The 25,794-nt window shown below is 38.6% G+C and overlaps 1 pseudogene; it reads right to left on the bottom strand.

Annotated features, from left to right (window-relative positions):
* Positions 1-2,898: 2,898 nt before the first annotated feature.
* Positions 2,899-4,496, bottom strand: LOC107774923 (acylsugar acyltransferase 3-like; annotated as a pseudogene).
* Positions 4,497-25,794: the final 21,298 nt, after the last annotated feature.

Genomic DNA, 25,794 nt, shown 5'->3' on the forward strand with positions numbered 1-25,794 from the left:
AACCGTAAATTTTCTTTTTCTCCAAAAAAAGGAAATATTCACCACTAAAGGATGTGGTGCAGTGGATGAGACTGCTTCTCCCTTAACCAGAGGTCTCGAGTTCGAGCCCTGGGTATGGAAAAATCCTTGGTAGGGAGCGCTTCCCCCCGAATGGGGCCCTACGTGGTGCGAATCCGGATATAGTCGGGCTCCAATGCAGTTACCGGACATCGGGCGGGAAACCAAAAAAAGGGAAATATTCTTCTTTTGAGTCATAACATGCGTGAGTGCTACATAATAGGATGAATTACATATACTTTCAAATAATATGTAAAATTTTAATTGATTTCAAAGTCCCAAGTTTTTGAAAAATAATTAAATGACTAATCTGTCCGTCTGAATTCTATTTTTAAAGGGTAAAAAAGACGAACGATATTTCACTAAGGATCTTCGTACTTTTAATATAGTACAGATAGATAGATATGGATATATATATATATATATATATATATATATATATATATATATATATATATATATATATATATATCTTAACGGGTTAACGAATTATCCGTTAAGAAAATTAAATAATCCGCCCCCAAACCGATAAGCCGCTACTAAAAAAAATTCAATCTGTTCTCCGTCCGTTAAACCGTTAACCCGATACTAATAAGCCATTAAGCTTCGGTTTCAATTCGGTTCGGTTTTCGATTTTCGGTTTCGATTCGTTTTGAACACCCCTAATTCCCACTACACTAACACTTCAACGTCCATTTAATTAGTGGAATAAAAAAAGATAGAATAAAATAATGTGCTCGTATCAATTATTTTATTACTCCCTCTGATTCAATTTGGCGAAATACATAAACAATCTCTTTAAGTTGTCCTTAACAATTAAATAAATACCTCAACTTACCTAGTTACCATTTAGACACTTCAAGTGATTATTAAGTGTATCAAGTAAACGCATGTTTCTGATGTGACCTATGCATGTTTGCTAACAAAGTCTTGGGCACGTGAAGTCATTCTTTCAGCCTTTTTTTTTCTTTGGAAAAAAATCAAGAAACCTAGAGCAGCATAGTAGCTAGCTGAAGCAGCCAGCCAGCCACAACTTAGCATCTCTTCTTCCTTTCTTCTTAATTAAACCACCTCAATCCAACATGAAACCGCCATAGAGGTCAGGAAAGCAGCCATTAAAGCTCGACCTAAGTCACCTAAACCATCAGAAACTGCCACCTTTCACCACAAAACACTACTGCCCGTAACATTCGGAGCTCCGCCTAGTTCTATCAACCCCAAATCAGTCCCAAACCCAGCTGAAAGAAGTAGCAAAAATGTAGCAAGTGCTGCGAAAAACTACCAATTTTTTTTCTCAGTAGTCACCCTCATCTCCACCATAAGAACACAATTTCTCCACCCTATTTCATCTTTACAGTAAAAAAATTTAAGGACAAGTTTAGACCAAAAACAACAAATTAGAGAAAAAAGTAATATAAGCTCAAATTGATAATCAAGAAAATAATGGAGAGAAGATTGAAGATTCCAGTAGAATCGTTTTTTTAGCATTGCTTGGAGAACAAAATTTCGGCGATAGAGATCGCATAATGAGCTTTTCCGGCGAGGTCCATTAATGATCTCTTAGTGGGTTTTCTATTTGCTATTCTATGTCGTTTCATATTTCTATGAGTTTTATTAATTTGTTGGGCGGAGTTAAGAAAAGGGAATGCGGGATGCGAATGGCCCATAGAAGAAGATGAAAGGGAGCGGGAAAGAGGGTGGGGGAGAGGTAGCGCTGGTTTTGATAAAAGTAAAGGACAAGGGTTTCTTTTTCTTCTTTAGAGATCATTTTCTTTTTTGTTAATTATGTGTCAATTTTTATTACAATTTACACATGTCGTTCTTTAATTGACTTATTTGACACGTTATTGGCAAGTATAGCTCACACACACGGTCTTCTGCACTCGAGTGTTTGCTTGATACACCGAATAATTAATACTTAAAGTGCCTAAATGGTAAATGGGTCAATTGAGATGGCTGTTTGATCGTTGTGGATAACTTATAGATGTCGTTTATGCATTTCGCCTTTCAATTTAAATGACACACGTTCTTTATTGGTCCGTTCCAAAAAGAATGACACATTTCTACAATTGGAAATAATTCAACTTTAAACTCTTCAGTTTAATTACCCATTTTACCCTTAATGAGAAGCTTGTATAACCACACAAATGTCATGATCCTACAAAATTTTTACCCCGTAAACTTTTAAGACCACAAGTTTCAAAAATCTTTTTTTTTTCTTAAATTCCGTGTCGAGTCAAACTACATCATCTAAATTGAAACAGAATGAATAATATATATACCAATGTATGCATCATATAGATACTTTGTAGACATGCATTAAGTCCAGTGAACAACAATAACAATTAAGCTTCAATTTCATATAGTTGTGATCGATGATATGAATCCTCACATCTTTATTAAGTACAGGAACCATTAGCCAAAGAGACGTATATCAATTAGACTAAAGACCAAAAACTTTAAAATTAAGCACATGAAACAGGAGGCTTAATATTAGTTTGTAAAAGTGAAGCTAATTCCATCGTAATTTGTCATCGCTTTGACTTTTGCATAGATTCTCCCTACTTTGAGTATATAATTTAATTTTAACGGCTAACGAGCATCTAGATGGCAAAATACGTATAGGCTTAGGCAAAATCTCCAATTTCGTATAGCTTCATCTATATATATATATACCCAGGCCTAACTTTTGGGTCTAGTGTAACGCAATGCTTTTGTTTTATTTATGATCACAAAAAAAAAAAAAATGCTGGCATAGTCTAGCTACCAAACTTTTCTAACTAAGCTCAGCTAATTTCATTAGGTAAGGTTCGAATCGCACGATACAATTACTTATTCATATATTAAAAATACTGGTATAACACTTAATAATTTATTAAATTTGCAAAGGTTCATAAGTAAAGGGATCAAAAGTACACATATCGATTAACTGAAGGTTTAACATGCTTAAACCAAAATTCAGAATTATGACGATATTTGAGGGATTATCCGTCACGTATTTGATTGTCACTCTTAGCTGTTTGGAGAAGCAAACTCTAGGAGCTCTTCATCCTTCTCGAGTGCGGACATGTCTTGTTCCTTCATATAGGTTACTACTTCCATTCCATCCCTACTTTTATTATCCATCAACAAAAACATGTTTTTAACTGGACCATTACTTACCAAACTAACTTTTTCAGGCTTTCCCCATCCAAAGTCTATATCATAAATAGGGAACTTACTGATGCTACTAAACCTATAGATATCATAACAGGAATTATTGAAAAAACTATTTTTTTCTTCTTTAAATAGTTCAATCGTTATAGGTAAAAATTCATCTGTTTTAGTATTTTTTGTATTTTTGTCGAAGTTCTTCTTTCGCTACCCGTAGTTTACCAACCACTTTTGGTAGATCCATCTCTTTCTCTTCGGTTGTTAATATAGAAAAGAAAGAACCAATATTTCCCATTAAATTTGTCGGCAATGGAGGTCGTAAGCTCACAGCATGGACTAATGCGGATGGACAAATCGAACCAGAAGTCTTCTTTTTTTGTAGCCATTGCACGTTGGTAAATGAATGCTGACACAATCTCAGTGGTTGTTGGATTTTGTACTTCTGAATTGTTTATAACCATAGCTTTCAGTGAAGCTATTTTAGATGATGAGAAAGCAAAACTTTTGGATGAACATTCTTCTCCTTTTGGAACAATCTCAGGTAGATTTGCCATGTCTTTTGTAGGTGGATAAATAGACGCAGCATTAAATTGAGGACTTTGTATTTTTGAACTTGGATTACGTGCTATAGTAGCCCAATCATGAATAAAGTTGGCTACTGTATATCCATCTCCAATTTTGTGTGTCAAACATGCACTGACTGCTATTCCTCCACAATTGAAATGACTAAGTTGAACCACTGCAAGACTACCGTCGTATGAATACGTACAAGGAATTCCTTTCGGATAGACTAAATCTTCTTTATCAGAATAAGGATCTTTGAGAATTTTAGACATTGGACAATCGATTTTGGTAGTGAAAAACTCAACTCCGCGATCATTACAATCAACGGAAATATTTTCATTCAATTTCCCCGCAAATGGATAATAATGGGACAAAACTTTTGAAAGGGAGTTTTCAAGATGTTCTGATATAACGTTACTTGGTTTATCTGACCATGTGTCGCTCAATTTAGGATAAAATAAGGCGAGAGGCTCGTAAATGCCAGCGACCATTTGATCAAGGTAAGAAAGCTTGTGACAACGAAGTGAAGTTGGAGTAGGAAAATATGGTTTGATTATCTTTTTGCATACTGATGATACAAGATTTGATGCATACATTTTAGATAGAAGTGATAGCTTGGAATGTATTTCAACAAAAGAAATATTTGCAGTGTGCTTTGTTTGTAGAGGAGGAAAGGAACTTTATATACAACTGTTGAAAATTAAAGGAGTTGATATGATAAATATAATAGACATCTTTTATGGTAGTTGTAACCTCGATCACTAACCTATTAAATAATCTACTCATCTCCTAACTAGAACTTCTTATTTAAGTTATTAAAAGGTGGTACTAGAACTAGTTGGCAAATAATTGATTGTGAAAACATTTTCGATTTTAGTTCCAAAGAAAAAATAAAAGTTCTCTGCAAATAGCTTCATATTGACAATAGTCTGAGAACTAGCTATTCTATCATATGTGTTTGGTACGACGAAAGTTATTTTACAATAAAATATTTTTCATGACAAAGTCATTTTATGGTCGTTGGTTCAAGAAAATGACTATCCTTATATATGGCGTGAAGTCATTTTCTTTATAATTGTCTTTAACTTTTAACTTTCTATATGCTACTTGTTGCAACTAATATTTGGACATTATTATTGGAATATGGTAAGGTTATATTCATGATTATTTAAGATATGATAATACAGTTTTGCTATTTACACAAAATAATAAGATCGATTAGAACAATTAGGGGAAAAGTTATTCTGCTGTAGAATAAACTTGTATATTTGTTAAACAAAACTGACAACCGAAGTTTTCATAATATTTTAAAATGGCAAAAAGATAAGGGATGTATGTGTTTCAAATCAAATTTCAAGAGAGGTACGTATTTATTCTCCCTTTAAATTTCATAAAAAATAAGAAATCAAATTAATCAACAAAAAACGTTTCTAATTTAATTAAAACTTTTCTTAATTTTTTTTATAAGTGTAGGTGAAACTCGAAGTGAAATTATATTTCAAGAAAGCTTAAAGCATAAAATTAACTCTGAAAAAACAAAAGTAGGCAACTAATTAACAGATGTCCATTTGATTTTAACGGCTATCAAAAATTTAGATGAGCAAAATATGTATAGGCTTAGGAGGCCAAACTGCTTGCACATTAATTGGATATTAGCAATAATCTTAAAAGAGATTTCCACTAATCTCAAATTCCTTATAGAAACAAATAGCCAGGCCTAACATTTGGTATTTAATTTATGAGCACCTATAAAATGCAATTTTTCTTTTTATTTTTTTTGGTTAAACAGACTATTTTATTCATTACTCTAGATAACATTACACATGTATGACGTCCAATTGGAATCATCCATATCACATAAAATGTCTGCGGAGGCAGTACTTTTAAGGAGTAATTTCACATAAGAACAATTAACATTTATTTTATTTAACAAGGAACTTATCTACTCCATCCGATTAGTTTCGGGTTGGGCTCCCTACTTTTCAATTTTATAGCCTATATTTCAATTTACAATTAATTAGCTCAAAAATAATAGGCTAAGATTCAACATCCAACTCCAATAGATTCTCAAAATTACTATTTAGTTTTTAAAAAAGATTACTCAAACTTTTAAGTTAATTTTCGAATCAGTAACTGTGACGCAAATATTAGTTCAACAAACCAAATCCATTTGGGTGGTGAAAATTAAATTTTTAACAAGCTTAAATATAGGGTTTAGATTTCGAATTTAATTTTGTGAGAGATTTGGAGTTGGTGTTATCTAGACTTGTTAGAAATAGTATAAGGAGGTTGTATATAAAATTTGAAGTCATTTAATGGAGATTTGAAATGTTTTGAATAAAAAGTGCAACTGAAAATCGTGAAAGAAGTTCGTATACAGACGCTTGTATAAAGGTATATAAAAGTGTATAATAGTATAAAAGATGTGTTTATATATTCATATATACTATTATACAAGATTATACATAATTATATAAAAAACTGACTTCGTTTTCTTCCTTGCGTTTTTTCTTATATTTAACTCAAATCTTGCCCAAATCTATTCCAAATCACTTCAAATTTAAATTTTGAACTCCTTTTGATATTTTCAATCAATTGGAAAAACACTCAATCCAAACAATTAATAAACTCAAAAAATCTTATTTTCAAAAGCAAAGTTTTGAATGGCCTTCAATGATGGACTTCTACTCTTCAATTTTCTTACATTGCAACCAAATGACACTGGGGAGCCATTTGATTGTTCTTAGTAAGAATGATCGATTGGTATCATATTTGGCCCGTTTCGAAGCATTTTGAAGATCGGCCAGTTATTTCGTCTCAGTTTCTTGTTCATTTGGTTAGATGCAGTCGGTAAGTCTTGGCTCCTCAATTTTTGTTTCTTTTTGTGTTGCTTCTTTTGTCTCCTTTCCTTCTTCTTCTGCCTTTCTTTTTTTTTCTTCTCAGTCGACTTTACTTGCATGTTAGTGTAGAATGCTTATTGAGCAGGTTTTCACTCATTTTATTGGGTATTTTTGTTTTAAATCATAGTCGGTATATTTAAAGGTAAATACAATTGTTCAGGGTTAAATTAGAACAAGCTTGGTTAATTATTTTAGAATAATTAGAGTAAGCTGATTAGTTAATCAAGAGTTCAATTCTGATTGTGTACCATTTTTTTCTTTCTTTTTCCTTTTTCACTTGAATGTCTGAATTCTGTTTGTTGGGTGGGCAAATGTGTTGTTCAACTTAAGCCTAAGCTGAGTGTTACGTTTGGGCCTGATTGAGGCCATCCGGCCACGACTTGGGCCTTTTGGCCAGGACAATTGGCCCAAAATGGGAAGGGGAAGGTTCTAGAAAGCATACAGCTGCCTAGACTTGATTTGAAAATATCTGAATATGGACAGTTGCCCCAGAGTTGTCTAATTTTCAGTTACGGAAAGATTCCTTTTCCTGAAAGCTGGGGGCCTTTACATAAATAACAGGTTTTAATCTTAGGTTAAAAGTGAACAAAAAGAAAATGAGGGGGGGGGGGGAGGTAACAGTAAAAGAAAGGCAAACTCTGTTGCCCTAAAACTATCCTATAAATAGCTCACTTTCCTAAACTCTAAAAAAGGATCATAAGATAAGAAATAGGAAACGGTGGAAAAACTCTCTATAGCCTGAAATTGGTTTTCTCTTTTGAAAAGGGTTCTGGAAGTAGTATTTTTTTCTGAAATTTTTACTTCTAAGCTGAAATGAAGCTAGGTTTTGAGCCTGTCTGAGTTGGTTTTGTTCATTGATGTTTTGTTCCTGTTGGACCTGCTACTTCTTAGCTTCTTTAAGTTGATTTTTTAAAGCTCTTTGGTTAATTTTGCTGTAACAGGTATGTATTGTTGAACTTTTCATGATTTATTTGAGCCATATATATGAAGCTTTGGATTGTTTGCTGCTGCCTTTTCTTAGATGTTATATGAGTATGTGGACTGACTTATAGATGTTGAGTTTATTTTGTGCTATTCCCTTTCTTTTATGTCTTTTAGCACTTTGGGAGTTTATCTTAGAATGTATGTACTAGATACTCATTTAGTGTAAGAATTCATTCTATGAGGATCTTTTGAGGTGTAATTTAAATTGTATGGTTTGTTTCTAAGCCTGAACTGCAGGGTGGTGCTAATGGTGACTAATATTTTAGGTTAAAAAGGCGGTATTTGGTTATTAAGGGTTTTCAATTGGATTGTCATTAATCTCAGCATGTTTTTTTTAAAAATGATTGTATGGCTGAACTTAAGGTGATATTTTGAATAATCTAATTGGTTCCATCTTATTTTTACTAAGTGTTGATAATGGTCAGAACCTAGCATGTTAGACATTTCATGGGTATAAGTCTAATTATGTATGATGATGGGTTAGGCCTCAGCAGGTTTTTTTGGTGTGTCAAGCTTTTGGGCCTGACCATGGCCCAAATCCGGCTGCCAAGCTATAGCAAGCCCTCTTGTGTTCCCACCTCCTTTTTATTTTTTAGCCTGGGCTCGATTTTGGGTCCTCTTTGCCAAATGATTTAATTGTAGTTTGATTTCAATTCATGGCTTTAGTTGAATTCGATTAGATCTATTTCCTTTCGTTCTTTTCTTGCCAATCAAATGAGCTTTCTTTCATAATATAAGGTAGATAGACCCAGACGTTGACTGAGGCCCGACTAGAATAAGTGTGGGTGATTTAGTTTGAAATCTTGATTTGGGCAGAAACTTGAGGCTCTCTTCTCTGCTGGGCTAATTCACGAGCCCAAATATAGCTTTTACAGCTAATTTGCGCAAACAAAGGGTCATTGAAAGCCCAAAACAATTTTTTTTTAAAAGTACAACTCCAGGCCCAGCCTCATCATTCTAGTTAAAAGTTTTCTTGATTGAGCTTCAAATTTAGTATATTTAATCTTAATTAAAAAATGCAACCCTTTTTTTAGGTTAAAATAAATTGAGGTGTGCCATAAGAACCCCATTAAACCCATTGACCCTCATAAAACTAGTTAGCTTTTCATAGGTAATTTGAGGTGTGCCATTTTCATTAAATACCCATGGCCCTCATGTAATTAATTCAAACCTTGTAAAAGTGAGGTGCGCCATCAATTAAACTTTCCATGGCCCTCGTAATTGTTGTTAAACCTTCATAGTTGCTTTAGGCGCGTTATTTAATTAATTCAATCATGGCTACGGGTACGGTTCCCGTGACGTAGTTGTAATTTTAATTCGGGTGTACATTTCATGTGACCCAATTTCAATTATCAACAATGTTAAATAGAACGTGTCGCGAACCGCGGGTGTATTTCATGTAGCGTGGTTCAAGGCATGTTTTAAATAACGTTGAATCTTCCTAAAAACGTTTTAAAATAAATAAAAACGGTTATAAAGTTAAAATGCATAATAGATTTAAAATATATAATAATTCGGATAATAGGACAATTTTAATAGTTTAAGCGACCGTGCTCAAACCACGGAACCCAGGAGTGCCTAACACCTTCTCCCGGGTTAATAGAATTCCTTATCTAGAATTTCTGAATCACAGACTTATAAAGTAAAGTCGAATTTTCCTCGATTTGGGATTTAAAATAAACCCGTGACTTGGGACATCAAATAAATATCCCAAGTAGCGACTCTACAAATAAATTAAATAATTCCATTTCGAATAATGTCACTTTAATTGAAAAAAACTCCCTTATATACCCCCTTGGGTGGTAAAAATGGAGGTGTGACACCGAGGGATCAACTTGCCCTTCTTTTCGAGCCTCATAACACTCTTTATGGGCGAAACTTTCAGCAGAACCTTCTCCCTAACCATGTAAGCAATATCACGGACCTTCCTATTGGCATATCTCTTCTGGCTAGACTACGTCGTGCGAAGCCGAGCCTGAATCAATTTAACCTTCTCCAAAGCATCCTAAACCAAGTGAGTTGCCCAATAGCCTAGCATCACCCGGCTCAAACCAACCCGCAGGAGATTTACCCTGCCTCCCATATAAAGCCTCATATAGATCTATCTGAATGATCGACTGGTAACTGTCGTTGTAGGCAAACTCTGCGAGCGGCAGAAACTGATCCCAAGAACCCCAAAATCAATGACACAAGTGCGTAGCATATTTTCCAATATCTGAATAGTACGCTTGGACTGTCCGTCCGTCTGAGGAGAAATGATGTACTCAACTCAACCTGAGTGCCCAACTCTCACTGCACGGCTCTCCAAAACTGTGATGTAAACTGCGTGCCTCGATCTGAATTGATGGACACTGTCATGATATCGCCTATCTAGGTACTAGGCAAGCCAACATTTATGAATAACTCCAACATTTAAAAAAAAATAGATTTAAGGCAGTTTAAAAAGCAACTTCTTATAAATAGGATAGAAAGATCCCAAACACAATGCGGATAAACTACTCCCGAATCGGGGTGTCACACAGTACATGAGCATCTAATGTCACAAGTTTGGAATACACTATCTAAGATAGTCTGAAACTAGATACAATAATAGGAAAGATATGGTAGGATAAAACAAGGGCTACAAAGGCCGGGCAACTTCCTCGAAGACTACCAAGGATAAACTCACAGAATATCAGCACCCACCGTGTCCAAAAATACCTAGATCTGCACACGAAGTGTAGGGTGTTGTTTGAGTACAACCAACTCAGTGAATAACAAGACTAAGTAAGGAACTAAAGATAGTGACGAGCTACACATTTAAAGTTCAATTTCAGTAATCTCAATAAGGAAAAATAGGCATGCTTTCAAATCCGGTAATGTAAGTCAAATCAGTTTATACATGTGAAGTTCAAGTAAAATCGGATGTAATATCTCTTAGAAATTTCAATGCAGTGATATATGACAGCTAAGTGGAATAATAAGGAAATCAAATGCATCCTCTTAGAGCAATAGTCACTCAGCCCTCTCATTCACTCCAATCTCACAATCACTTATTTCCTCACAGTCACTCGTTCCTCACAGCCACTCATTCCTCTTAGCCGCTCGGCACGCAACACTCGTACTTAGTAGGTGCCTACGCTCACTGGGGGTGTGTACAGACTCTAGAAGGGCTCCTTCAACTCAAGCTCTATATCAAGCCAATCATGGCATAAATCAACGAAACATGCTGCGGTGTGCATCCCGATCCCATAAATATCCTCACAATCAAGCCCTTGGCCTCACTTAGTTATCAATCTCTTTAGTTTCTCGGGCTCTCACTAATCATGAAAATTAGCCCACACATCAATGATATGATGTATCAACAAGGAAATAATAGAGACTGAGAAATGATATACGAGCAAAACTGAGACTGAGTACAAATAGCAATTAGCAGGTAATTTAACATTTCACACTTCCTCTGTGGGTCCTAACAGTACCAAAACATATCCTAAATATGATTTTTAACATAATTTACAATCAAATTTCTATAACACATGGAGAGCATATAGCTAACAACAAGTTATTCAACTTTACAATTTCATGGAATGGACCATGTCATGATTCCCATTGTGCATGCCCACATGCCCGTCACTTAGCATGTGTGTCACCTCCAAACCAATCACATTACACATAATTCGAGGTTTCATATCCTTAGAACCAGATTTAGAATTGTTACTTAACTCAATCCAAGAAAATCTCTACTCCAACACACCTTTGCCTCGCGAATCGGCCTCCAAGTGCCTCGAATCTAACCACAAACAATACGATACAATCAACACAGGCTAAAGGAATAAATTCTACAAGAAAATACGAGATTATAAATTAAAAAATCCAAAATTGGCTCAAAGCCGGTTCCCGGGCCCACGTCTTGAAATCAAACAAAAGTCACAAAACCTGGAAGCCCATTCAACTACGATTCTAACCATACCAAATTAATCAAAATCCGACACCATATCACCACTCAAATCCCCAAAATCAACTCTACAATTCCCTAGCCTCAAACCTCCAAATTACATCTAAAAAACACACAAACTAGGTGGAAAAATCAACGGGGAAACAAGATTATTGATAAAAAACGAGCATAAGGAACTTACCTAAAAAATCTCTTCAAAAATCCTCTCAAAAATTGCCTAAGCCCGAGTTCAAAATATTAGAAATTGTGAAATTCTCAAAACCCTCATTTTTATATGTTCTGCCCAGGATTTCTGCTTTTGCGGACATTTAGCCGCATCTACGGTCCCTCATCCACTTCTGCGGAAAATCACTTAATGCGACCAACCGCTTCTGCTGGTGCGCATCTGCGCAAACCGATTCCACTTCTACGGACCAATGGCTCCCAAGCCAATTCCGCTTCTGCGACCCCTGCCCGTATATGCGCAATCGCAGGTGCGGAAATCCCATAGAACCTGCGACCTTTACTGATATCCTCCAAATCCGCACCTGTGCACCACCTGCCGCACATATGGCATCGCACCTACGGCCAAGACCCTCGCAGGTGTGATCACATATGAAATGCTACAATTTCAGTAACTTCACAACTCCAATTCTTGATCCGTTAACTAACTGGAATCAACCTGAGGCCCATGGGACCTACCCCAAACATATCAATAAGTCTTAAAACATTATACAAACTTAGTCGAATCCTCAAATAAACTCAAACAACATAAAAAACATAAATCGCACATAGATTCAAGCCTAATGAACTTTGAGACTTTCAATTTCTACAACCGACGCCGAAACCTATCAAATCACGTCACGATTGACCCCAAAATTTGCACACAAATGACATCACGAACCTGCTCCAACTTCCAAAATTGGAATCCGACCTCGATATTCCACTCCCAGTGAAACTTCCCAAAATTTAACTTTCGTCATTTCAAGCCTAATTCCACTACGGACCTCCAAATCATAATCAGAACACGTCCCTAAGTCCATAATTACCCAACAGAGCTAACAGAACTATCAAACTCTATTCCGAAGTCGTTTACACATAAGTCAACATCTGGTCAACCATTTCAACTTAAGCTTTGCATTATGAGACTAAGTGCCTCAATTCACTCTGAAATCCCTTTGGACCCGAACTGACTAACCTAATAAGTCATATAACAACTAAAGCCCAAAAGAAGCAGTAAATGAGAAAACGAGACAACAACTCTCAAAACGACCGGTTGGGTCATTACAGTAGGCGACAATCTACAACACACGCCTCGGGGTGTAGCACTTCCCTGGATCCTATGTGAACGTGGGATGACTTGTGCACCAAGCTGCCTTTTTACTCAAGAGATTGAAAATAGTGGTGCAGGTTTGTTCTCTTGAAATTGGCTCATGATATCAGTTAGTGTTTCTGTCACGACCCAAATTTTCCACCCTCGAGAACCGTAATGGCGTCTACTGGTGAAAGCTAAGCAAGCCAAATTATTCTAATTACTTTACCTTTTCTAGTTTTAAACCATTATCAGTGATGAATAGATATCATGCAAATAGCGAAAATAATTAAGCAGAAGACAAAATCTGATAATTAATCTTAATACAAACTACAGAAGTCTAAATACTACTCTACCCAGAATTTGGTGTCACAGCTTCACAGACGGTCTAATAAGACTACATATAAACTCTTAAAGATAAAATACACACTATTTTTGAAATGAGTAAAGGAAACAGGATAAAGGAAAGATAGGAGGTGACGCCAAGGCCCGCGGATGCCTGCAGGACTACCTCGGGTCGCCTGTTGGACTGAAGGCAGCAACCTCACTGCGGTCCGAAATTTACAACGCTGTGATCTGCATAAAAGAGTGCAGAGTGTAGTATTAGCACAACCGACCCCATGTGCCGGTAAGTGTCTAGCCTAACCTCGACGAAGTAATGCCGAGGCTAGGACCAGACTACCCAATAAACCTGTGCAGTTATATCATAAACAGCGGAAATAGAAGCAGATAATTGCAATTAAAATTTGGCAGGGGAAACATGCTTCGGGGAATAGCAAATAACAGAATATCAAGAGAATATAAAGAAACAAAAATCCAATTACTAACACGGATAGGGAAAACAAATGTAGAGTTCACTTTCATATCACATCTCGTTGCAGGTGTGCAACCCGATCCCATTTCATGTATCTCGTTGCAGGCGTGCAACCCAATCCCATTTCATATATCTCTTTGCAGGCGTGCAACCCGATCCTATTTCACATATCTCGTTGCAGGCGTGCAACCCGCTCCCATTTCACATATCTCGTTGCATGCGTCCAACACGCTCCAATTTCATATATCTCGTTGCAGGCATGCAACCCGATCCCGTTTCATATATCTCATTGTAGGCGTGCAACCCGCTCCCATTTCACATATCTCGTTGCAGGCGTGCAACCCGCTCCCATTTCACATATCTTCTTGCAGGCGTGCAACCTACTCCCATTTCATATATTTCCGTGGCGGTGTGCCACCCGATCCCATTTACAAATCAACAATAATCACGAAAGAATCCCGGCAAGGGAACAATTATATTTCAACAACATCCCGGCTAAGGAACAATAATATCAAGACAAATATCCCGGCAAGAGAACAATAATATGACAATAACATCCCGGCAAGGGAACAATAATGATAATAATGTCCCGGCAAGGGAACAATAATGATAATAACACGTGAAGGGCAATAAATCACAACGAAGTCATAACAATTACAATACAAGACTCACGGGCATGCTTGACACCGACGTATAGATACTCGTCACCATGCCTATACGTCGTTATCCACAATTAACACGTAGCAAATAAGACACGACTCCTAATCCCTCAAGCTAAGGTTAGACCAAACACTTACCTCGATGCCACGAACACAATTCAACCCTCTACTATCGCTTCACCTCGTGATTCCACCACCAATTCGCTCGTATCTAGCCACAAGTTACTTAATTACATCAATAAATGCTAAATGAAACAATCATAATACATGAAAATAAGTTTTCTAAAATTTTTTCCAAAAAGTCAAAAATCGCCCCCGGGCCCACATGGTCAAAACCCAAGGTTCGAACCAAAAACCGATTACTCATTCCTTCACGAACCCAAATATATAATTTCTTTTGAAATCAGACCTAAATCGAGATCCAAATCCCCAATTTTTGAAAAACCTAGGTTCTACCCAAAACACCCAATTTTCCCCATGAAAATCATTGATTGTGAGTTGAAATCAAGTGAAAAAATGTTAAAGATTGAAGGAAACGAGTTAAAATTGACTTACAATCGATTTGGAAGAAAGGTTGCCTTTGAAAAATCGCCCAAGAGTGTTTTGGTTTTGAAAGAGTGTGAAAAATTAAAGATTTTCGGCTAAGTTATAAAATTGCAGGTTGCAGATATGGGAATTGTGACCAGGGTTCGCAATTGCGAACCCGGACTTCTGCTAAGTTCGCATTTGCGACCAAGGGGGATTCCAGGCAGTTGTCGCATTTGCGACAGTCACTTTGCATTTGCGAAGAAGGCAGCCCAGGCCACATCTCGCATTTGCGACGCATTGCTCGCATTTGCGAGACCTGCAGGCCTGTAGCATACCAGCAATTTCCTAAGTTAAAATTTCACTTCGTGGCCTATCCAAAACTCACCCGAGCCCTCGGGACTCCCACCCAAACATATACACCAACCTAAAAATATTATACGGACTTGCTCGCGCATTCAAAATACTAAAATAACATTAACAACTATGAATTTAGCATCAAAATCATGAAATTTCTCAAGAACTTCAAATTTTCCATTTTCTCAAAAACGATCCGATTCACGTCGTTTCAAGTCTGTTTCTTACCAAACTTCACAGACTTATCTTAAATCACATATAAGACCTGTACCGGGTGCCGGAACCAAAATACAGGCCTGATACCATTGAGTTTTAAGCTCATTTCATTTCTAAAACTCAGAAATAATTTCAAAAAACAATTTTCTTTAAAAATTCATTTCTCGGGCTTGGGACCTCAGAATTCGATTCCGGGCATATGCCCAAGTCCCATATTTTCCTATGGACCCTCCGAGATCATCAATTATGACTCCGGGTCCGTTTACTGAAAATGTTGACCGAAGTTAACGTAAATCCATTTTACAGTCAAAATTCATCATTTTTCACAGATTTTCACATAATGGCTTTCCGGTTACGCGCTTGGACTGTGCAAGCTAATCGAGGTGATGCTGAAAGAGGTTTTTAGGGCCTCGGAACATAGAATTCATTTTAAAACAAGTGAAAAGGTCATCACATTCTCCACCTCTAAAACAACCGTTTGTCCTCGAACGAACATAAGAAGGAAGTACCTGAGTCGGGGAAAAGATGTGGATAACGGCTCCGCATATCGGATTCGGACCCCCAGGTCGATGCCTCAGCAGGCTGACCTCTCCACTGAACACTAACAGAAGGAAAACTCTTCGATCTAAACTGACGAACCTACCAGTCTAGAATAACTACCGGCTCCTCCTCATAGGACAAGTCCTTGTCCAACTGGACAGTGCTGAAATCTAACACGTGAGATGGATCGCCGTGATATTTCCGAAGCATGGACACATGAAACACTGTATGCACGGCTGATAAGCTCGGCGTCAAAGCAAGTGTGTAAGTCACCTCTCCCACTCGATCAAGAATCTCAAACGGGCCAATGAACCTAGGGCTAAGCTTGCCCTTCTTCCCAAATCTCATCACGCCTTTCATAGGCAACACTCGAAGTAATACTCGCTCACTGACCATGAATGCAAATCACGAACCTTGCGGCCAGCATGAATATTTTTCCGGGACTGAGTCGTATGAAGCCTATCCTGAGTAATCCTGACCTTGTCCAATGCATCCTGAACCAGATCCGTAACCAACAACCGAGCCTCTTCCCACTCAAACCATCCAACTGGAGACCGACGCCGCCTACCATACAAAGCCTCATAAGGAGCCATTTGGATACTCGACTGGTAACTATTGTTGTAGACAAACTCTGCCAAAGGCAAAAACTGATCTCACGAGCCTCCAAAGTCAATGACACAAGCTCAGAGCATATCCTCCAAAATCTGAATAGTCCGCTCGGACTGCCCATCCGTCTGAGGATGAAACATTATACTCAACTCAACCCGTGTGCCCAACTCTCGCTGAACTACTCTCCAGAAATGGGAGGTAAACTACGTACCTCAATCCGAAATGATAGACTCGGGCACACCATGAATACAAACAATCTCCCGGATATAGATCTCAGCTAATTTCTAGGAAGAGTAGGAGACTGCCACATGAATGAAATGTGCTGACTTGGTCAGCCTATCAACAATAACCCACACTATGTTGAACTTCCTCTGAGTCTGTGGGAGTCCAACAATGAAGTCCATAGTGATCCGCTCCCACTTCCACTCGGGAAGCTCAATCCTCTGAAACTAACCACCAGGCCTCTGAGGCTTGTACTTAACCTGCTGACAGTTCAAACACCAAGCCACATATGCAACAATGTCCTTCTTCATCCTTTGCCACCAATAATGCTGCCATAAATCCTTATACATCTTCGCGGCGCTTGGATGAATAGAGTACCGGGAAATCTGGGCCTCCTCTAAAATTAACTCTTGAAGCCCATCCACGTTAGGCACACAAATTCTACCCTGCAATCTCAAAACTCCATCATCACCTAAAGTAACCTGCTTGGCACCTCTGTGTTGCACCGTGTCTCTAAGGACACACAAATGGGGATCATCATATTGCTGATCACGGATACGCTCCAATAAAGAGGAACGAGAGACCGTGCAAGCTAACACACGATTGGGCTCAGAAACATCCAACCTCATGAACTGATTGGCCAAAGCCTGAACATCCAAAGCAAGCAGTCTCTCACCGATCAGAATATAAGCAAGACTACCCATACTGGATGACTTCCTACTCAAGGCATCGACTACCACGTTGACCATTCCCGGACGATATAAGATGGTGACATCATAGTCCTTTAATAGCTCCGACCACCTCCTCTGCCTCAAATTTAGCTCCTTCTGCTTGAACAAATACTGTAGACTCTTGTGATCTGTGAATACCTCACATGCCACGCCATACAGATAAAACCTCTAAATCTTCAATGCGTGAACAATGGTTGCCAACTCCAAATCATGAATCAGATAGGTTTTCTCATGAATCTTCAACTGCCGTGAAGCATAGGCAATGACCTTACCATCCTGCATCAACACCACACCAAGTCCAATATGAGATGCATCACAATAAACTGTATAAGGCCTTGAACCTATGGGCAAAACCAACATCGGTGCCGTAGTCAGAGTTGTCTTGAGCTTCTGAAAGCTCGCCTCACACTCGTCCGACCATCTGAACTGGTGACCCTTCTAGGTCAACCTGGTCATAGGGACTGCGATAGATGAAAATCCCTCCACAAACCGACGATAGTAGCCTGCCAATCCCAAGAAACTCCGGATCTCTGTGGCTGATGCTGGTCTAGGCCAGTCTTGACTGCCTCAATCTTCTTCGGATCAACCTGAATACCCTCTGCTGGCACAACATGACCCAGGAATGCAACTGAGCTCAACCAGAACTCACACTTCAAAAACTTAGCATACGATTGACTATCCCTCAAAGTCTGAAGAACCACTCTAAGATGCTGCTCGTGCTCCTCCTGACTATAGGAATAGATCAAAATAACATCAATGAAGACTATCACGAACGAATCCAAGTAAGGCCTGAACACTCGATTCATTAAATCCATAAAAGCTGCTGGGGCATTTGTCAACCCGAATGACATCACCAAGAACTCATAATGCTCGTACCGAGGGCTGAAAGTTGTCTTAGGGACATCGAATGCCGTAATCCTCAACTGATGGTAGCCAGATCTCAAATCAATCTTCGAAAAATACATTGGCACCCTAAATTTGATCAAACAAATCATCAATCCTCGGTAATGGATACTTATTCTTGATTGTAGCCTTGTTCAACTGCCGGTAATCAATACACATTCTCATCGATCCGTCCTTCTTCTTAACAAACAACACTGGCGCACCCGAAGGCGAAATGCTAGGTCTAATGAAACCCTTTTCAAACATGTCTTGCAACTGCTCCTTCAACTCCTTTAACTCAAGCGGGACCATACGATACGGCGTAATAGAAATGGGCTGGGTGCCCGGAGCCAAATCAATGCAGAAGTTAATATCCCTTTTGGGTGGCATACCCGACAGGTCTGAAGGGAATACCTTAGGAAACTCACGAACAACGTGCATAGAATCAATAGAAGGAACCTCAGCACTAGAATCACGGACATAGGCTAAATAGGCCAAACACCCCTTCTCGACCATACGGCGAGCCTTCATATATGAGATAACACCGCGGGTATAATGACCAGGAGTCCCTCTCCACTCTAAACAAGGTAAACCCGACAAGGCTAAGGTCACAGTCTTGGCATGAAAGTCCAAGATAGCATGGTAAGGTGATAACCAGTCCATCCCCAGTATGACATCAAAATCAACTATGTCCAAAAGTAACAAATCTACACGAGTCTCAAGACCCTCAATCACCACTATATAAGAACGACGGACTCAATTTACCACAATAGAATCACCTACCAGTGTAGACATATAAACAAGATCACTCAAAGAATCACTAGGCATGACCAGATACAGTGCAAAATAAGATGACAAATAGGAGTACGTAGATCCCGGATCAAATAAAACTGAAGCATCTCTGCTACAAACTAGAACAGTACCTATGATAACTGCATCAGAAGCCTCAGCCTCGGGCCTGGCTGGAAGAACATAGCATCAGGGCTGGGCCCCACCATCCTGAACTACATCTCTGGGATGGCCTGCTGCTGGCTGGCCTCCACCCCTAGCGGCCTGAGCTCCACCTCTAATACCTCTACCTCCACCTCTAACTGTACCCCCACCTCTAGCTGGCTGGGCGGGCTGTGGAACACTCGGTGCCTGAGCCATGGCACGGGAACCCTGATGCTGAGAGCTGCTCGATGCTCGAGGGCAATATCTAGCAATGTGCCTCGTGTCGCCACAAGTAAAACAAGACCTCGACTGCTGGGGCTGACGAGCCTGGAAACTCTGAAGCGGCGGTGTACTGATAGGAGCTGGTGGTGCACTGTAGGTCTGCTGATCCGAATACTGCGTATGAGATCCACGTCCACCTGAAGCACCGTGAAAATCCTGAAGTGCTGACTGAAAAGGCCTAGGAGGATGGCCTCTACCATATGAATCTCTGCCTCCAGACGAGGTACTACTGAATTGGCCAGAATGACGAGGCCTCTTGTCAGACCCCTAACCACCTCCCTGCGATAGAACCATCTCCTGGCCACATTGGCCGCCTCTTGGAAAGAAATCTCACTCCTAGTCTCCTTGGCCATCTGATGTCGAATAGGCTGGATAAGTCCCTTAATGAACCTCCTCACCCTTTCTTTCTCAGTGGGAAGTATGATAAGAGCATAACGAGTCAAGTCAATGAATCTAGTCTCATACTGAGTAACAGTCATAGAACCCTGTTGGAGATGCTTAAACTGCCTCCGATAGGCCTCTCTCTGAGTAATAGGGAGAAACTTCTCCAGAAATAGCTGAGTAAACTGATCCCAAGTCAAAGCTGGTGATACGGCTGGCCTAGCTAAGCAATAATCTCTCCACCAAGTCTTGGCGGATCCAGACAAGCGAAAAGTAGCAAAATCGACCCCATTGGTCTCCACGATCCCCATATTCCTGAGAACCTCATGACAGCTGTCAAGATAATCCTGGAGATCCTCAGAAGATGCACTGCTGAAAGTAGTAGTGAAGAGCTTGGTGAACCTGCCCAACCTCCACAAAGCATTGGCAGACATAGCTGCTGCATCACCGGTCTGAGCTATCATACCCGGCTGAACTACTCCAACTGCCTGAACTGCTGGAGTATGGAACTGGGGAGCTACCTGCTCCAGAGTGCGAGTAGCAGGAGTCTGGGCTCCTCCTCCAGCCTGAGAGACAGCTGGGGCTACAGGAAGCAAGCTTGCCCAGATGACACTCTCCATAAGGCCCACTAGATGGACCAGAGCATCCTGGAGTACTGGGGTAGCAATAAACCCCTTTGGGACATGAGCTCTACCCCTACCTCGGCCTCTAGCACGACCTCGGCCTCGCCCTCTGCCCTTCGTGGGAGCTGCTGCTCAGTGGATGAGGAAGTGCGTGTTCTCTCTATCTGCGAAAGAATAGAGTAGAAATTCAATTAGCATTGAGAAACCAAATCGCACGACATGAAGGAATAAATGTGAAGTTTTTCCTAACTCTGTAGCCTCTAGGAGATAAATACAGACGTTTCCGTACCGATCCCTCAGACTCCACTAATCTTGTCTGTAAACTGTGAGACCCATGTAACCTAGAGCTCTAATACCAACTTGTCACGACTCGAATTTTTCACCCTCGAGAGCCGTGATGGCGCCTACTGGTGAAAGCCAGGCAAGCCAAATTATTCTAATTACTTAACCTTTTTCCAGTTTTAAACCATTATCAGTGATGAGTAGATATCATGCAAATAGCGAAAATAATTAAGCGGAAGACAAAATCTGATAATTAATCATAATACAAACTACGAAAGTCTAAATACAACTCTACCCAGAATTTGGTATCACAGCTTCACAGACGGTCTAAGAATACTACATACAAAGTCTAAAAGATAAAATACATATTGTTTCTGAAATGAGTAAAGGAAACAAGATAAAGGAAAGATAGGAGATGTCGCCAAGGCCCACGGATGCCTGCAGGACAACCTCGGGTTGCCTGTTGGACTGAAGGCAGTAATCTCACTGCGGTCCGAAGTCTACAACACTGGGATCTGCATAAAAGAGTGCAGAGTGCAGTATCAGCACAACCGACCCCATGTGCTGGTAAGTGTCTAGCCTAACCTCGGCGAAGTAGTGATGAGGCTAGGACCAGACTACCAAATAAACTTGTGTAGTTATATCATAAACAGCGGAAATAGAAGCAGATAATTGCCATTAAAATTAGGCAGGGGAAACATGCTTCGGGAAATAACAGATAACAACAGAATATCAAGAGAATATAAAGAAACAAAAATCCAATTACTAACATGGATAGGGAAAACAAATGTAGAGTTTACTTTTATTTCACATTTCGTTGCAGGCGTGCAACCAGATCCCATTTCATGTATCTCGTTGCAGGCGAGCAACCCGCTCCCATTTCGCATATCTCGTTGCAGGCGTGCAACCCGCTCCCATTTCACATATCTCGTTGTAGGCATGCAACCTGATCCCATTTCATATATCTCATTGCAGGCGTACAACCTGCTCCCATTTCACATATCTAGTTGCAGGCATGTAACCCGCTCCCATTTTACATATCTTGTTGCAGGCGTGCAACCCGCTCCCATTTCATATATTTCCGTTTCAGCGTGCCACCCTATCCCATTTACAAATCAACAATAATCACGAAAGAATTCCGGTAAGGGAACAATTATATTTCAACAACATCCCGACAAGGGAACAATAATATCAAGACAAACATCCCGGCAAGGGAACAATAATATGACAATAACATCATGGCAAGGGAACAATAATGATAATAACGTCCCGGCAAGGGAACAATAATGATAATAACATGTGAAGCGCAAAGAACTACAACGGAGTCATAACAATTACAATACAAGACTCATGGGCATGCTTGACACCGACGTATAGATACTCGGGACCATGCCTATACGTCGTACTCCACAATTAAAACTTAGCAAATAAGACACGACTCCTAATCCCTCAAGCTAAGGTTAGACCAAACACTTACCTCGATGCCACGAACATAATTCAAGCCTCTACTATCCCTTTACCTCATGATTCCACCACCAATTCGCTCGTATCTAGCCATAAGTTACTTAATTACATCAATAAATGCTAAATGAATCAATCCTAATACATGAAAAATGAGTTTTCTAAAGTTTTTCCCAAAAAGTCAAAAATTACCCTAGGCCCACATGGTCAAAACCCGGGTTCAAACCAAAATCCGATTACCCATTCCCCCACGAATCCAAATATATAATTTGTTTTGAAATCGGACCTCAAATCGAGGTCCAAATCCCCAATTTTTGAAAAACCTAGGATTTACCCAAAACACCCAGTTTTCCCCATGAAAATTATTGATTTTTAGTTGAAATTAAGTGAAAAGATGTTAAAGATTGAAGTATACTAGTTAAAATTGACTTATAATCGATTTGGAAGAAAAGTTGCCTTTGAAAAATTGCCCAAGAGTGTTTTGATTTTAAAAGAGTGTGAAAAATGAAAGATTTTCGGCTAAGTTATAAAATTGCAAGTCGTAGATATGGGAATTGCGACCAGGGTTCGCAATTGTGAACACAGACTTCTGCTAAGTTCGCATTTGCGAATGCAATGTCGCATTTGCGACTGAAGTCTCGCATTTGCGACCAAAGGGGATTTCAGGCAGTTGTCGCATTTGCGACAGTCACTTCGCATTTGCGAAGAAGGAAGCCCAGGTCATATCTCGTATTCGCGACACATTGCTCGCATTTGCGAGACAGGCTTCGCATCTGCAGGCTTGTAGCATACCAGCAATTCCCTAAGTTAAAATTTCACACCGTGGCCTATCCAAAACTCACCCGAGCCCTCGAGGCTCCAACCTAAACATGCACACCATCCTAAAAACATCATGTGGACTCGCTCGTGCATTCAAATTACTAAAATAACATTAACAACTATGAATTTAACATCAAAATCATGAAATTTCTCAAGAACTTCAAATTTTCTATTTTCCTCAAAAACGATCCGATTCACGTAGTTTCAAGTCCGTTTCATACCAAACTTCACAAACTTATCTTAAATCACATATAAGACATATACCGGGCGCCAGAACCAAAATACGGGCCCGATACCATCGAGTTTTCAACTCATTTCATTTCCAAAACTCAGAAATAATTTCAGAAAATTATTTTCTTTAAAAATTTATTACTCGGGCTTGGGACCTCGGAATTCGATTCCGGGCATACGCCCAAGTCCCATATTTTCCTACGGGCCCTCCGGGACCGTCAAATCACGGGTCTGATTTCGTTTATCTAAATTATTGACCGAAGTCAACTTAAATCCATTTTACAGTTAAAATTCATCATTTTTCACAGATTTTCACATAATGGCTTTCCGGATACACGTCCGGACTGCGCACGTAAATCGAGGTAATACCGAAAGAGGTTTTTAAGGCCTCGGAATGCAGAATTCATTTTAAAACAAGTGAAAGGTCATCACAGTTTCTCTAAAATTTTAAGGTTTAGTCTCAACTCTTATTTGAGCTAGTTTCATATGCATTTTCCCTAAAATATAGCTAACAACTAAATTGTATAAGACATAATATGACTGGCTAGTAATGAATACTGCAGTAGGAACTGTTTGTAAATCTGTCCCCATATAACTACTATATAAACCCCAAAAAATGGCGGAAAAAGAATGAGAATAGCACGCTGATAAATATATCGTCTTTGTTATATGTAAAGCTCACACTTTGCAAAATTCATAATATCTTACATATATTCACCATTGGATGTACATCCATAGAAGGAGAGTGCATATATAATATATTCTTCAAACACAACATTATTTATTTCACACGCAGCTAGCTACAACTAGCCAATATTGCCAAATACTCATCACGCAGACACAGAAATATGTGTGTGTGTGTGTGCATATATATATATATATATATATATATATATATATATATATATATATATATATATTATTACTATTATATGGTGACCCTCTATATCTCTGGTGACATGTAGGGCATAACCCAAGAAAACGAGAGGTTCTGGAGTGTTTTCAGTTTTCTTCTCGTACACAAATGTCCATGTAGTCCATTGATGGTCATGGGATGAGATCATAGTGAAGGAATTGTACAACTCTAACAGATCTCCTCCAATCACTTTCCAAGTGATTGATTTATTCTGATGATCCACAGCTTCAATCACCTGCTTACATATCTTATCGTTTCCATCTATAATCAATAAAGTTGGAAAACACAGATGTTAGTCGATGTTCAATTGTCTAGTTCCTCATATAAAAGATATAAACATCCGGAATAACATATTTTCTTCCTTTGTTTTTCATTTTCATTTTCTCCAAAATTTATTTGAAGCTCACAAAGATTGGACGTGCTATATTTTTCCTGAATAAAATTATCATTAAAAATCTCAAAAGAGCAGTTGGCATTGTGGAAAACATTGAATTAGTAGGGGAAAACAAGCTTAAAATTGATTATATTGAGTTTGGTATGATAAGGAATTTTCCTTGAGAAATATTTTTTTTAAAAATATATTTGGTAAAAAAATTCAATGCTTGGTAATTGGTGAGTGAAAAATATTTCATGTATATATTATATTGAATGCTAGTAATAATATTAGCAAATAGAGTGTTAATAAGTTTTTGAGTATTATCAATAATATGTCTAACTGTTAGTTGGATCAAGTAATATGAAGTCAAACATTAAGATAGTTATTAGAAAAGTGACTTTCCCATTTTGATGCAAATCATTTTATGGTAACCAAAAACATCATCAAATAATGTTTTCATGAAAACTTTTTTTATTGAATAAAGACTTTTTGACATATTAAATACACTCAAATGCAAAAACTGATACAAGTAAATAATATATATGTATAGAGAGAAAAAATATGAATTACATACCGTCATTATATTTCCAGCTAACAATCGAACCAACTTTTACGGTTTCACCTTCATCAATATCAAATTTGTGAACCTTACCAGGACTTATGTTGGATATATGATGAGTATTGGTATGAAAAATGTCATGAATCAGGTGTCCTCCACACTTCACCTCTACTGAAGCAATCAACTTCCCTTTCACACCCATATTTTCTTCGATATAGAAGAAAACTTGAGAAAAGGAAGCGGTGAGAAAAAGTTGAGAGGCTGTAGTCTTTATATAGATTATGCTCTTAGCTGTTATTATTATTATTAAATATATTATGTTCTAGTTAGCTGCATGAAAAGCTAGTATAAAACATGATCCATGACAACTCATGTTTTTTATTAGTGGAGGTGGAAGATAAATGTCAGCTCATCGCGTGTACTATTAGATCATCGCCATAAAATTCTAACCATTTGGCTTATTTTCAAAAGGGAAAAGGTCTAAACTTTCCCC

Source organism: Nicotiana tabacum, chromosome 16 (genome assembly GCF_000715075.1).
Source record: "Nicotiana tabacum cultivar K326 chromosome 16, ASM71507v2, whole genome shotgun sequence".
Classification (NCBI taxonomy): Eukaryota; Viridiplantae; Streptophyta; class Magnoliopsida; order Solanales; family Solanaceae; genus Nicotiana; species Nicotiana tabacum.